At 41.0% G+C, this 16,764-nt stretch overlaps 1 pseudogene; it reads right to left on the minus strand.

The window, feature by feature from the left end:
* Positions 1–4,749: 4,749 nt before the first annotated feature.
* Positions 4,750–8,948, minus strand: LOC118535320 (glyceraldehyde-3-phosphate dehydrogenase pseudogene; annotated as a pseudogene).
* Between the last annotated feature and the right edge of the window lie 7,816 nt (positions 8,949–16,764).

Genomic DNA, 16,764 nt, shown 5'->3' on the forward strand with positions numbered 1-16,764 from the left:
GAATATGATATGAAAATTCCAATTGACAGGCAGGCGAAGAAGGTCTGAAACCATGTGATGACATCACAGTATAAGGGCCTGAGGATCAGTAACAGAACTTTCCTGGGTTTCTGGGTACTGGGCTTAATGTGCAATGTAACTCAGATCCTAGGGCATGAGCCATATGTCAATATTGAGGGGAGAGAAGGACACAGCGGTAAGAGTGAAAGGTGTTAGGCTAACCAGTTCTGTTAGGAGGAATACCAGAGCTCATCCATGGTAAGGATGGTGTGAGTGAGTTGGGAAACCCGCTGCTGCCACTGAGCAAGGGTGGGTTCTTTACTTGGGAGCCTTGGAGTAATCCAAGCTGAAAGGCGTGGGTGAGTTTAAGGACTCAGACCCTGGGGGACACAAAAGGAAATTGTACTTCTGGCAGAAGACTGAAGGAGGGCTGCAGGAAAGGACATTGCATTTTTTGCATTAAGGATACTTGATCCAGTTATTCACCATTTTCCCTTTGAAAGGCAATCATATGCATTCTACTGGGTTGAATGCTTGGTTGAGACTTTATTAATAAGGGACTCCAGTGATTTTAAGATCAAAGATGCCAGTAAGAACCTGGGCATTGTCAGAGAAGCATTTAAATTAAAAACAGGCAGCTCATCAAAATGACCCGATTAAATGGAAAAGATATATTCAGATACCTGTTTGTAAATAAGGGGAAGCCATTTCCCTGGGGCCTAGAAGATGATTTACTTCTGACCTTGAAGGCTTGTTCCCCACTATATGAGTTTCTATGTGCAGAAAGAAAAAACAAGATAGAACTTGATTTGTGGATGGCAATGCTTGATGGATAGAGAAGATTTGTTTCTGAAATAATGCCAGCTAACAATAAATTTCTAGTAAAAGAAAAAAAGGTGCGTAATTTGGGCACCTGGGTGGCTCAGTCAGTTAAGCGTCTGCCTTCGGCTCAGGTCATGATCCTGGGATCCTGGGATCAAGCCCTGCATTGGGCTCCTTGCTCAGCTGAGAGCCTGTTTCTCCCTTTCCCTCTGCCCCTCCCCCTGCTTGTGCTCTCTCCCTCTCTCTCTCCCTCTGTGAAATAAATAAAATCTTAAAAAAAAAAAAAGGTGCATAATCAGCAATATGGACAGTTATATACAGTATATCTAACACAAACCCTTACTGAGATAAGTAGATAGATAGATAGATAGATAGATAGATAGATAACGATTCAGTCAATGACCAGTGGTCTAACCATTTGTTTTGGCAAGTGGGACACAGAGAACCAGACTTAACAATACCATCATTTGGAAGCTGAACTTAAAGAAAAGCCATGAGCTTTTTATCTTAAAATATGTATTAGTCAAAAAAATGTATGGATGAATCATGTTGATGCCCATCAGTCAAATTCAGAGGAGAGTAGTGCCAGTGATTCAGAAAAACAAGACATGTTTATTTGTCTGTGACATGTTTATTTGCAAGCTGTGACAGGGTTAGGTCCCTGAGAGGAGTGTGCATGAGGTTGTAAGCCAGGTCTCAATAGACACATTTCCAGAAATTGCTCTTGTTTTGTGTCCAGCTTATAATTTACTAAAGACATGTTTACATTTTAGTCCATAAACCGATCCCAAAGTTACATGGCTCATCACCCAGGGGAGTAATAAGTTACAACTAGGTTTTCTTTGCTACTGACAATTTTGCGGGCTTTGATTTTGTGACCGAGGCCTTGACAAATACAAAAAAGTCTAAAAGACAAAGACTATCCACATACACAAACCCAAACTTAGATACCAACAGATCAGGGAATGACAGCATTTTATAGCAGACAGTATAAGACACAAAGGAGCAAGAAATGTAACATGAAATGATCCTCTCAATAATTCATATCAACCACAAAACAGAGGAATAAACGAAAATTAAAATAGGCACTTTAAGTAATTGTACCCTCCTTGATCTTCATAACTGGCATGGTGACCTTTAGCAGGTGTTCTTCATTTTATATGATTGATTTACTAACCCTCCTTTCATATCTACAAATCTTATTTTTCTTTCTGGAAGAAGAATTAAAAGCCCTTGCACATCACAGAACAGGAATTGCACAACACAGGAAGCCTCTTGCACTGAGAGCTGTTAAGTAGGCACCACTAAATCTCCACAGAATCAGGAAATGTTACAGGCCACTGCACCCCCTCACTGATCCACCACGCCCTGTGCCTTTAAAACCCTCTTGGCGAGGCAGAAAGCGTGGAGTCGGTGGCCAGCCTCCTGAATAAAGCTCCTATTCCTTTTCAATCAACACTGGTCTCTTGAGTATTGAGCAATGGGCGGAACTTGGGTTTTGGAAACACAATTACTAGGCAAAACATGGCAGGGGTTGTGACAAAGCATTAAGGAGTAATATTCCAGATTAAAAGAATGTGTTTCAACTCACGTTGCAGGGCGATAAACTAGCTGATCACTAGCTGAATTGTTTCTAAGAAAGGGAGTTGGCAATGAGGGGAGAGACATAAAAGATGCAGCTTTCTGAATAACTTCTCCAGAGGTAACTTATTTTTCTGCCCCCTACACAAAGTGGAAACTGGCTATCTCCATTGTGTCCCCAGTCTGAAACAGACACCTTCCGTCCCCTCCTCCTCCTCCTCCTTTGTATTTGGAGTGTGGACATGAAGCCATGGAGGGAGCGGTAGTCCTGTGACCATGAGATAAGTATGAGTGGAAAAGCCACATGCTAGGGATGGTGGGACAGGAAAACAGAAAGTGAGGGAAATAATGGCATCATGTTGCTACCGCACATCCCTGCACCCCCACCTTTGGACTTCTTGTTATTTTAGAAAAATCATATCCCATTGTAGTTAAGTCACTGTGGATGTGTTGTTGGGCAACTATCCCTTCCTTCAAAAAACAACCTCAGGGGGCGCCTGTGTGATTCAGTCAGTTAAGCATCCGACTCTTGATTTTGGCTCAGGTCCTGATCTCAGGGTCGTGAGATCGAGCCCCACTGGGGTTCCGTGCTGACTGTGGAGCCTGCTTGGGATTCTCCCTCTCCCACTGCCCCTCCCCCCACTCCCCACTTGCACGGGCACTCCACTCTCTTTCTCTCTAAAAAAACAAACAAACAAACAAACAAAAACCTCAAAACAGTGAAATTTGAAATGCAGAAGACCGTGTGTTAAATGGACTGCTTGCTTGGGCCTACCTGCTCATGCAAACCCATAAGACTCAAGCATGATTTCCTATCTGCATATCTTAGCAGCTCAACACAGGCAGATGTCTTTCTTAAAAATAACAAATAATATATATTTTAGTTCTAAGTTTCTAGTTCTTTTTGTTTTAAACCAAAGGGTGGCCTACATTTTCACACCTACCAGGAAAGTTCCAAGTTACTGTCTCACTGGTGACAACTGTCCTCCTCACAAAAGGGCAAGCAGAACAAACTCACTTGTTCATGGGTGTGATTTTGTTTTGCTTCGTCTTTGCTGACTTCGGTTTTAGACATCAAATGACCTCAGACACTGCCCGTTGGCAGAGTTCCCATCTGGTTTTTGACGTGGCCTGCTATTTCTCAATCCTTTCTGTCTGCCTGGTTGGGCTTTCCTAACACTGACTTTGGCCTAAGCTGTTAGCCCTCCTCACAACAGGCAGCCCCATGGAATCCTGGCTGAGCTTACCTATACTGGGCTAATAAAAATGATAACTCCCTAGCAAGACTGGTCATGAAAAAAAAAAAGAGAGAGAGAGGAAACAAAAATTGCCACTATCAGAAATAAAACAAGGGCCACTACTAGAGATCCTGGAGGAGAAATTAGAAGAATAATGAATAATGAATAACTTTTTGTCAATAGATTCAGTGATTTAGTTGGAATGAGCAAATTCTTGAATGAGTCCACTTTCAAAACCAACATGAGAATAAAGAAAAAAATCTAAGTAGCCTCCCATTAAAAAAAAAAAAAACTAAACTAAACTAAAACTATGAAAGGTCCGAGACTGTATGTTGCTTGCGAACTCACAAGTTAGTCAACCACAGTTTCAAAGATACTGAGAGAAAACACAGGACTTCTGGGTCAGAGATGGAGGACAGTATTTTACAGTAATGGTAATGAATTAAAGCTTTTAAAAACATTTTTGTTTCTTAAATTTTATTTATACTTAAGAAAGCAAATAGTCCTCTATGGCCTGTAATAAAAATATAGTTGTCCCTGGAACCACAGCTGACAGCACATGCTAAAGATGTTTTAGCAAAGAAACTGCAAAAAGAAAACAAAGGGGAAAAAAAAGTTAAGATCTAGAACGTTGAAAGAAAACAGCAAAATTCCTGTTGAAACCACCACTTCCTTTGAGTTGATCAAGTTCAGAATCATTTCCTTCTCAAAAGTGAGAAATTAACTAGGCTAAACTGTAGCTACTTGAATAGTGTAAACTTTAATTGGGTAAGTCTCAATGCTATGATTATATTGGCTACCTTATCTCTTTGAACATTTATATCTTATATTCCTACCTGGAAACGCTTGGGTTATGATCAGATACAAGATACTCATGTTCAGATACATGACAAGCTTACCTCATGAATGATTAAATCTAGCAACATTATACAACATTATGTAAGTACTTCATAAACACAAGCATTAATCTATTAATATCTATTTTTGCCTGTGTATGGATTTAGAAAGTATATTTATCCTTTCTATATTTACAATAATTTTAAAAGTTTAGCCATCACAATTATCTTAAGATAAATTGCTTTCAGAAAAGGACTGCTTTTTTAAAAAATTTTTTTAAAGATTTATTTATTTATTTTAGAGAGAGAGAAAGAGAGAGAGCACACACACAGGTGCATGTGAGGGCAAGGTCGGGGGTAGAGGGAGAGGGAGAGAATTCTGAAGCAGCCTCGGCTCTGAGTGTCCAGGGGGCTCTTACTCCTTGGAGGCCATGTGGACCATAAGGTCCACCACCTGGTTGCTGTAGCCAAATTCATTGCCATACCAGGAAATGAGCTTGACAAAATGGTCGTTGAGAGCAATGCCAGCCCCAACATTGAAGGTAGAAGAGTGGGTGTCACTGTTAAAGTTGCAGGAGACAACCTGGTCCTCAGTGAAGCCCAGGATGCCTTTGAAGGGATCATCTGATGCCTGTTTCACCACCTTCTTGATGTGATCATATTTGGCAGCTTTCTCCAGGTGGCAGGTCAGATCCACAATTGACACACTGGGGGTGGGGACACGGAAGGCCATGCCAGTGAGCTTCCCATTCAGCTCAGGGATGACCTTGCCTATAGCTTTGGTAGTGCCAGTAGAAGCAGGGATGATGTCCTGGCAGCTCTTTGGCCATCACACCACAGCTTCCCAGAGGGGCTGTCCATGGTCTTCTGGGTGGTATTGATGACCTGGACTGTGGTCATGAGTCTCCCCACAATGCCGAAGTTGTCATGGATAACCTTGGCCAGAGGGGCCAAGCAGTTGGTGATGCAGGAGGCATTGCTGACATTCTTGAGGGAGTTGTCCTACTTCTCATGGTTCATACCCATCACAAACATGGGGGCCTAAGCAGAAGGGGCAGAAATGATGACCCTCTTGGCCCCACCCTTCAAGTGAGCCCCAGCCTTCTCCATGATGGCAAAGACCCCAGTGGACTCCACACCATACTCAGCACCAGCATCACCCCATTTGATGTTGGCAGGATCTGGCTCCTGGAAGATGGAGGTGGGCTTTCAATTGATGACAAATTTCCCATTCTCAGCCTTGAATCTGGGCCATGGAGTTTGCCATGGGTGGAATCATACTGGAACATGTAGACTATATAGTTGAGGTCAATGAAGGGGTCACTGATGGTGACAATATCCACTTTGCCAGAGTTAAAAGCAGCACTGGTGACCAGGCACCCAATATGGCCAAATCCATTTACTCCGACCTTCACCATGGTGTCTCAGGGATGTGGTTGGCACTGCACCAGAAGATGCAGCTATCTATCAAATGGGGAGGAGCAGATAGCCTAGAATCTTCTAATAATGGGGCAAGGTAGCATTATCACCAACATCTTTCTAATCTTAATCTCATATTGATAAGAAACTTGAATTTACTATATAGTTTGCAGAATTATAAAAAATAGACTATTCTTGTAAGTACAGGTTTGTACACAAAGTTCCTAGTTGAAAATATTCCTAAACTCTATCGGTCCATACTTCTGTGTTAGTCACTATATTCATACTGCACATATATATATTTATTTAAAATGTCACTAATATAATGCAAGCCACACCTGCTATTTTAAATATTTTTGTAGCTACGTTAACAAAGTAAAAAGAAGCAGGTGAAATTAATTTTAATAACAGACTTTACTAACCCAACTTATCCAAAGTATTATTATTTCAACATTTAATCAATATTAAAAGTATTAAAGAGATATTTTACATCCTTTGTTTCATACTAAGTCTTTAAAATCCAGTGTATATTTTATACTTAGAAAACAACTCAGTGTAGTCTAGCTACAGTCCCAGTGCTCAGAAGTCCCCTGTGGCTAGTGGCTATGACACTAGATAGCACAAATTTAAAGACTCAGATCTTGCAATGCCCCAACTCTAGAGTACATCTTGTCCAATATCCCACCAGGTTTCTGTTTACTTAATATCATTTGAGGTGGGGATTCTGAATTAGAGGGTATATTGACTGAAGGTTTGCATCCTCTCCAGATTCATATGTTGATGCCTTAACCCCTGATGTTATGGTATTAGGAGGTAGGGCCTTTAGGAAGTAATTAAGTTTAGATGAGGTCGTGAACATGGAGCCCCCATGAAGGGATTAGTGTCCTTATAAGAAGAGGAAGAAACCAGAGCTCTCTCATTCTCTCCACTATGTGATGACAGAGTGAGAAGGCAGCCCTCTACAAGCCAGAAAGAGGCCCTCACCACGAAGTGAATCAGCCTGCACACAGATGGTGGGATGTCCCAGTCTCCAGAACTGTGAGAAATAAAGTTCTGTTGTATAAGCCACCCAGTCTGTACTGGTTATAACAGCCTGAGGGAACTAAGGCAGAGGGAAAGATAGTAAGAGGTAATATAATGAAGACAAACTGCTTCTGCCTCATAGTTTAGAGGAAAAGGAAGACATGTATGTAAAGGGAAAAAGGGAACACAGAGGAAAGGAGAGTCAGAAAATGCAAGAGAGAATGGGCAACATTTGATTTGGGCCTTATGGGATGAGTAGGAGTTTGACAAAGAAAGAAGTAAAAAAATGACACTTGGGTCAAAAGGAACAGAAACACTGATTCAGAGAAGAACCTGGCATTCAGTTCCTGTCAAGAAGTTTAAGGAAGGTGAATTACAGGAGACCAGCTCCTCAGCGTGTGTCGGTGGCTTAAGGATTGCAAAAGGTTTGGATACACCACTGCTCAAAATAAAAAAGTGTATCTGATTTAAAATTCTGAGGAACAAAAAACTGTGATGATGACCATCGACATGGTTTTTCTACTTTCTGTAGTTCTACTTAGTAAAAATTAAACCAGCACACATTCTTTGATCAAGGATCGGCTGACCAAGCTCACAGGGAGATCCTAAAGTGAGAGTATGGAAGATACTGGTGTGAACATACTTGTGGTTCCTGATCATTGGTATCTAGGCTAGATAGTGAAAAGGAACAAACAGGTTGGAGTCGGGGGCATGATGGATGAGAGAGTAAGATGAGAAGCTTTTGAGTCACCAAAAGCATAGACAGCAGATTTAGTAGCAGGGACTGTGCCAGAACTTGGGAGGTAGGAGGCAGTAGATTGTAGGAATTTCGAGGTAGAATAATTCCATTTGGAGTTTGGAAGTAGAGCAACTCTAGCTGATAAGTCTATGTGAATGATTTCTTAAAATCAATGAAGTAGAGTGGGCTAAAAAGTTTGTGCTGGGTGTTAGATATCCAAATGGAGACAACAGTTATAGGCCATGGCCCAAGTCCTCAAGGACTGTAAGGGAGGTCTGAGGAGGATGGGGGTAAGAATGGAATTCAGTGCAAATGGACGTTGTGTACTCACAAAATCTTACTGAGGAAAGCTTGTGTAGCAATGGAAGCAGGTAGAAAGCTGGGAGAATTTTAGTCCCAACATCCTAAGATACAGGGAATGAGAGTGAGTAAGTGCCTTCAGCCTAAGTACTTTGCCAGAGATAAGTTGTCATTACAGCAAAGAGAAGCCACGTAGTGTAAAATAGTGGTTCTTAAACTTTGGCCATATCCCAGAAACACTGGCGAGAGCTGATTAAAAGCACTGACTAATTGTCATGATGTGGACTGTCAAGTGTAAAAGGTGTATGAGTCATTGGTATAAAGAAGAGAGAAGAGGGGCACCTGGGTGGCTCAGTTGGTTAAGCAACTGCCTTCGGCTCAGGTCATGCTCCCAGGGTTCTGGGATTGAGACCCACATCGGGCTCCCTGCTCAGGGGGGAGTCTGTTTCTCCCTCTGCCTCTTCCCCCCTCCCCCGGCTTGTGCTCTCTCTTGTTCTCTCTCTCTCAAATAAATAAATAAAATATTTAATTAAAAAAAAATGAAGAAGGGAGATGACCCTTAGTTTAATACACTTCTTTCATTTGCTGTGAACTCGAGCAGATTACTTAACACTGGCCCTCAATTTCCTCATCAAAAATTTAGCTATAGAATACATACTTTCCAGGATCCGAATGAGGTAAACATTAACTGAGAACATGGTGGGCCACAGTAAAATGGAAAGTATAAGATCATGGATCTCTGTGTTGTGAAGGGACCATCACCATGGTAGTGACCGGCAGAAGAGAGCCACCCTCTTTGTTTAAGTGGAATAGTCCAGAGTACAACTCTTTGGCTTCCCAGCGTTGGGCAGCGTAAAAGCACAATGGCAGAAGGTGAAGGCTTGTTGCTATGGTAACTACATACCAGCTCTCTCAGCTTCCCCACAGGAGAGCTCCTCTTCCTGCACACAATATGCAGTTCTCACCAAGCTCTTTGCTGAGCTACTGAGAGCCTGGTAGTATAGCTGCGGAAGCATGTAAAGCACGCTCTGAGATCGCCCCCGTGGAGAGGCCCTGAAGGCACTTGATGGAGTGCAAAGTAAGAACTTCTCTCTTGCCTTCTTCAAATCAGAATGGCGTCACTCTGTAGAGAAACAGAAAAGAGAGCATCAGGGAGATTTTTATGCTAAAACTGAATTAACTCATATTTGGACTCTTACCAAACTAAGAAATGCAACCAGAGGATGTGAAGCTTCAGTAAATGTTTTCCTCTGAAACAGATCTAGCTTGGGGAAGTTTTTAGAAATGTGTATACATATTTCTTGTGTATATATATATATAGGAAGAGAAGTGTGGCAACATTTAAGAGTGTAGAAATGTATGTTACTCATTTCTCATGCTGTCATTATCTTTGAGTTCATATTTTTAAAAGTGACTACTCTGTTTAAGGTTGAGCAGAATTGATCCCAGTGCTTATAAATTTCGTTTGGATGCTGTCTCTCTTGTTATGCCAAAGGCAAAATTGAGAAGTTCCACTGTGACTTCCTTTTTGGAAAAACCGTTCCTTGATGTCTGTGTGGCTGAAGCTGAAGTCAGGAAGTGATCAACTAAAGTCTGGCATACAAAAGGATAGAAAACAGGAAGTACTTAAATATGTATGTTAACATGACGCTCTTCTTGACGGGACTTCATTCCTGTTCTTGACTGGACCTCAACCTTGCCCCCCACCCCATCCTTGCCAGACCTGCATAGGCCAGCTTTATCAACAATCCTATCAGTTGAGAGTATCAGGGAGCAAGAATTCCCATCCACTTCAAGGTCCTTCTAGCTGGACTAAGAATCAGAGTGACATGAAACAGACTAACAGGAGAAAATAAAATTTAATAATGTATGTACAGGGAATCCACATAGACATGGAAATTCCAAAGGCAGTCAAGCAAAATGAGGTATATATGTCATTTTGAATTAAGGAGAAGGGGGTAGAGGTCTAGGACTTCAGAGGAAAGGACTATATTTCACAGGGTGGTAAGAAGAACGGATATTTGGTAATTAGATGTTTGCCCTGACATACAGATGGTTCACTCAGATAACGTTTATCTCTGCTAATAACCTTGTTTTGGGAAAGACCCCCAGTTTAGATTCTTCTACTTAGTTAAGGGAGGGGCAAAACTTTCTCTTGCATTCACAGGGTCTTGATTACCTTCAACTCAAAATAATCTTCAGCTTCAAAATAATCTCAAAATAATCCTCCAAAGCGGCCCATCTTGAGGCGGCCTTCCCTTGGCCCCTATATGAGGAGATCTCCCTCACCCTTGATATATGATTAGCCTCAATATCTAATCAAATTCCTCACAGTCTGCAGGCTATACTTCTTAGAGCAACACCCAGGTCTGGCTGATAAGAAAACCATCACCACTGTTGCTGAGTAACGTCATCAGCAGGATTCTTCTACAACTGGGGGCCAGCAACTCTAGAAAGCTACCACCTTTTAAACTGCAACCCCCAGATGCTGCACGTGTCTGTTGCCACTCATCCAGCAAAAAAATGGAAACAGTGTGGGGGCTATTCATGTTGCTCATCTCCAAATCAAAGTCTTGGAGGGTTTTGAGCAAAAGAGTGACATAACTGACTTCTATTACAGAAGGGATACTTCTGACTGCTGGCAGGAGAATATAAGGTAGGGGCAGGGGAGGAAGCAAGGAGACTACTTAGGAATGTAATGCAGTAATCCAGGTTGGAGGTGAAGATAGGTTGCTAGAAAAGGGAGTGGTGAGAAGTGGATGAATTCCAGATATATTTCAATCAGATTTGCTAATGGATTACATGTAATGGGTGAAACAAAAATCAAGGGGGACTCCAAGATTTTGGCTTGAGAATTTGGAAGACTGGGTTGTAATATACTGAGAATGAGTAAGAGACAGGCGGGACTAGCTAGGGAGAGATATGTAGGGGGCTATGGGACCAGGCTCACAAAAATCACAAAAATGTGGAGGTGTAAGGAAACCAGAGATAAGGGAACAAACTAGACCACCCTGCCCCAGGTGTGTAGGCAGAGTGTCTTTTTTATGATAGTCACCTGTGACCAACAAAGAATAACCAGACCCTAAAAAAGAAGTAAGCCATTAAAGATGTTATCGCCAGTCCTTACTCAAGCCAAGACATCATAAGAATGATAAGGCCACAAGCTTCCTGGTCAGTTCTAAATAAAAGACTGTCAGTGGAGGCTCTCAGTGGCAACCCTGTCGGGATCCCTCTCACTCCTGGGAGCTTTTTCTGTATCCTTGCTTAATAAACTTCTATTGCTTTACTCACTCTCCTTTGTCTGAGAGATTTATTCTTCAACTCCGTGAGACAAGAACCTAGCTCTCCCGCTTCAAGATGGGAAAGGGGCACCTGGGTGGCTCAGTCGGTTAAGCATCTGCCTTTGGCTCAGGTCGTCATCCTGGAATCCCGGGATCGAGCCCCGCATCGGGCTCCCTGCTCCGCGGGAAGCCTGTTTCTCCCTCTCCCACTCCCCCTGCTTGTGTTCCCTCTCTCGCTGTCTCTCTCTCTCTGTCAAATAAATAAATAAAATCTTTAAAAAAAAAAAAAAAAAGATGGGAAAGATGATGTATGGAGATGACAAGTAGCAGCTGAATACATGACAGGAGCTCAAGGTTGAAGATAGAAAAAAAGAAAATGCTTTGCATAGTGGCTAGTACCTATAGGACAGTGGGTAGGGATTTTCTGTTGGATCTAAGTACAATTCTGGGCATACCTGGGCTTGTTTGGTCAAAATCCTATTTTCATGAAGACTGAGGAGCCTTCTAGAGGGAACTCAGGCTAAGTTTGAACCAACAGAAAATTCTTTAGACCTTGACAGTGAGAAAAGATTCTGAACAGCATGGGGACTATCACTTGGATTTACCTCTTAATCTATACCCCATTAGAACACAGACAGGGCGGGTAAGTAAAAACTACAAGGCAAGCACCTGGGCATGGAGCACTGCTTTGAGACCCATCCTTATGGCCTGGCTCCTTTATGGAATAGTGACCACACAAGAGAAAAGACTAGAAAAGTAGCATGTGCCTTGAAAAGTAGCATAAGCTATTGGTGGAAATGGATTTACTCATCAGCTAATGTAAAACAAATCCTTTGCAGGCAGTGAGGGCAAGAAACAGTGGAGTGTACATTACTATCCTAACTTGTTGTGGTTGGCTCTGCTTGGGGAAGAAAACTCTGGTTAGAGTATGTATTTGCACTAATAAAGAGTTGAAGAAAATGAAGAAATTCATAACAAATCTCCCCAAAATATGCCACTTTGTCATGTAGACTCTTTTGAGCTGAAGACAATCAAGACCCTGTGGGCTCAAGGGAAACTTTGCCCCTCCCTTAACTGCCTAGAAGAATCTAAATTGGGAGTCTTTCTTAGAATAGACGTTATTATCAGAGGGACACCCGGCTGGCTCAGTCTGTAGAGCAGGCAACTCTTGATCTCAAGGTTGTAAGTTCCAACCCCAAGTTGGGTATAGAGATTACTTAAAAATAAAATCTTAAAAAAAAAAAAAGAATAAAAGTTATTACCAGAGATAAATTTATCTGAGTGACTCATGAGTATGGCAGGACAAACATCTAATTATCAAACATCTCCTATTCTTATTGCCCTGAGAATTGCCCTCCCCTTTTTTGGAGCCCCTGACCTTTACCCCATTCCTTAGCTCAGGATGACACATTTACCTCATTTTACCTCTCTGTCTTTGAACCCCTTATGTATGTGGGATTCCCATACACATGAAATTAAATTTTATTTTCTCCTGTTAATCCATCTCCTGTCAGTTTAATTCTTAGATCAGCCAGAGGAACTTTTGAAGGGGAAAGGAAATTTTTCCTCTCCAACAAAAGGAGAGTAGTAGGAGTACAAAAGACTGGATTATTTCTTCCCTTAGGTCTAAAAAATTTGAAAAGATACCACATGACAGAATCCTTAGTAATGAAGGGAAGCAAAATTTGCCACTCCGAAATATGTCTCTTTGGCATAAAGATTATCTTGAGCTGGTTATATTTAAGAAACTGCAGAACAAAAAAGCTCTGAAAACTGAGTAGATACTACCCTTTTGTAGGAAATATTTACATTTACAAGACAAATCTCCATTTGTTAGCCTCTCCCCATCTCTGCCACCCCCTATAAGAAGAGAGGGATGCTCCTTAATTTCTAGAAACTCTTATAAATGGAGAGGGCAATGATTTAAATCAATACCCTTGTTTACTGTGCCTTTCTGGGTAACCTCCCATAACTGACTTTCTCCTCCCCGCAACATCTTCTGTCTTTCTGTATTTAAGGCAGTGGCTTGGGCCATTTCAGGGACTTACTCAGTTTTCCTGGGTATCTTTCATGTATACAGGAGGTATACATGTTATTAAACTTCTGCTTATTTTCCACTGTTAATCTGTCTTTTCATTATAGGAGGTGTCTCAGCCAAGAATCTAGAAGGGTAGTGAGGAAATACTTCTTCCTCCTCCACAGTTACAAGAAAAGATTCAAGATAGTTATAGTTATGCTTGAATGCACAAATATAATCAACCTCATCCTGAGAACTACATATAACCCCAAGCTCCCAGTCATCCAAGCTAGACAAGACATGAAAGTAAAACTAAACTTTATAAAATTACAAGTCTTAAGAAGGCAATTGTTTTTTGAAAATGCATCTTCAATTGTTGAGTAGAGAAAAGAAATGTATTGAAAAGAGAGAGAAAAGAAATGTATAATGCAGCTAAAAACTTCAAAACATAAAAGCAGAAAAGGGGCGCCTGGGTGGCTCAGTTGGTTAAGCGACTGCCTTCGGCTCAGGTCATGATCCTGGAGTCCCGGGATCGAGTCCCACATCAGGCTCCCTGCTCAGCAGGGAGTCTGCTTCTCCCTCTGACCCTCACCCCTCTCATGCTCTCTCTCTCATTCTCTCTCTCAAATAAATAAATAAAATCTTTAAAAAAAAATAAAAATAAAAGCAGAAAAGTATTTCAGTCTAACAAATGAAAATGCCAATATTCCTGCTTTGTATATTATCTTAGAAGAAATGAGTATATTTTTTAGTAGGAGCATGTCTCTAGTCCAGTGCGTTTGTGTGAGAAGGACCTTTGAATGAAAAGTGGCATTTGCCTACCATTCTCCATTTAATCTCCAAAGATGTTTAAAACTAATTATAAAATATCATTATGGGTAATTGAGTCCATCTATTTCTAAAATTAGGAAAATAAATAATTTAGATTATCCAAATGAATATCAAATGCAGTGGCATAAAAAATCACGAGATAAAGAATCTATTAAGAAACAAATCTAACACCATTCTGAATAATTTGCATCAAAATCCATTGTGAATCTATTGCAATAATTTTTATACTGTCAAGATATATTTTTTCTAACAATTAACTTATCTAAATGTAATGCCATAAAGTATGAAAATGTTTTAGGTTAAACTTACTTTCATTTGTACCTATGGGATGTACATGTGCATACCTAGGTTATTAAAAGGAAGTAATAATAATAGTTAATAGAGGTAGTATTTGTGTGCCTTGCATGCACTGAACTTTTTTTTAACAAATAATTTCTTATCAATTCAATGAAGTGGATGTTATTACTCTCCCATTTTAAAGATAGAGAAGCCAAGGCACAGAGAAGTAAAAGGCTCAGTTCTACAGCCAGTACATAGGACCTGATTTGAACCTAGATCGTTTAAAGAACTTGTGCTTGGGGACACTTGGGTGGCTCAGTCGGTTAAGCATCTGCCTTCAGCTCAGGTCATGGTCCCAGGGTCCAGGGATTGAGTCCCACATCAGGCTCCCTGCTCAGTGGGGAGCCTGCTTCTCCCTCTTCCTGCCCTTTCTCTGACAAATAAATAAATTAAAGGGGGAAAAAAAAAAGAACCTGTGCTCTTAACTGCAAACAGGATTTGCAATCAGGCAGACCCGATGTTACCACCTTAGTAGTGCCATGCTCTTGGTCCAGGTGTTTAACTTCTTTATGTCTCAAAACTGGGATATGTAAAATAAGGATAATAATGTATACCTCACACAGCTGTTGTGAAAGCACAGTGAGATAATGAACATGAACAAGCTCAGCCTTGTGCTCGCCGTCACTGCTGCCACATGGCCTAAACTCAGGTGGTTTCAAACGTCAGGTTCTTTCTGTAAACATGTGTAAGCTCATGCTGTGGGAGCCTGGTTAGGCAAAGGCTATTTTCCTCATCCCAACCTCAATATTGGATGCTATGCTACTATGAAAGCAAGTCTTAGACAAATTCTGCTAAATGTCTAACCATTCATTAGCAAGCAGTTACAAAAACAGTTCTGTTCTGTCCCTAGACGCTCCAACCATTCACCTGTATGAGAGGCTTGCCCAAGACCCGTTCTCAAGTCTGGATCAGGTTCTTCAGATAGGGCAGGGGACCGGGGTCTCAGTAAGAGAGTGTGCTTGGCTGTTTCTCTTAAACCTCCATGCAATGGCGGGAGGGCATGTTCAATCTTCCTACGCACCATCCGTTTTGAATTGTGTTCATTTTGCCAATGGAAATTGTTAACATCCTTACCCTAGTTAACAAACTCTCTCGGGTGTCAGTTTTCATAACTGTATGTGAAGTGTTCCAAGCACCTTTGGACTATGGATTCCTGATTAGAGTCCTTCAGTGCTAACTAATGGTTCCTAGGATGTGGATTAGAGTTAACTTGTACACACGGGCATCCATACCACTGGCTTACACCAAGTTATTATTGTGTGAGGTATTATCACACAGGCAATATAACCGTGTCGTGTTTGTGTTAGGTTGATTAATATTATAATCCTTCCCCCTTTCTGGACCCTTTCCCTTTGTCCATCCCTACCCACCTCCCATCCTTAATGTAGTAGGTGACTAGCACCTCTTGAAACCAAAATATTTACAGATTCTAATTAGGGAGGCATGGGGATATAGGGCATTCTACATCATTGCTCCCCAAGAAATAAGAAAGTTCATCATGGATCTAAAAAAAAAAAAAAAAGTGTCAAGAACAACACAGAGCAAGGCTGAGATTTTTCCCATAATATATACAATTATCTCCAGCTATCCAAACTGTTGTGGTTTTTTTGTTTTCTTTTTTTTAGAAGGTTCCTGAGTAAAACATGCTGGGATAGAGAGCCCTACCTCATCATTCATTGACAAGCCTTTAGTCTTCTATCTATGCATGGGTTTATCAGCAGTGAGTATGTGTTAATTTGTGTATGATTATAGAGATCCCATGGTTCTCCAAAATAAAAATGTTTTAGTTTTTCTTTCTGATTAAAAAAGATATTATATGCTCACTGTAAAAATATTTCCATAATACAGAAAAGACTAAGGAAAATACAAAAAAATCTAAACTGCCGCCATTCAGAGATAAACACTGAAAACAAAGCTCTTTCTTAACATACATTACTTTTCAAAGAGACCATGGCTAAGACCCAGGGTAAAGAGAGGAAAGACTCAGCAAAGTTGTAAGCCTTCTTGAAAAGAAGTGGAGGCTTGCATTTGCTCCTAGCTGAGAGTTCCTGTTCTGAGTAAACAACTTCCGTGGGCTTTTGTCGTGAAAAGTTTTGTTGTGGAAATTAGGACCTTGGAGGGTTTTAGCTCCGAGGAGCTAATTTACTTTGCATAATAATGTAAAAATGGTCTCAGTAATGGCAGACTTTCCCTTTTGCTTATTATTTTCAAGAAATTAGAGAAAAAAATTGGATTAGTTCCTTACAATACCAAGATAATATGGCTTACTCTTGGAAGGTATATGTATACAATGGGGATTGTTCAAACGGTCACAAAATGTCACCGAATTTCCTCGTTT

This window comes from Halichoerus grypus, chromosome 6, assembly GCF_964656455.1.
Source record: "Halichoerus grypus chromosome 6, mHalGry1.hap1.1, whole genome shotgun sequence".
NCBI lineage: Eukaryota > Metazoa > Chordata > Mammalia > Carnivora > Phocidae > Halichoerus > Halichoerus grypus.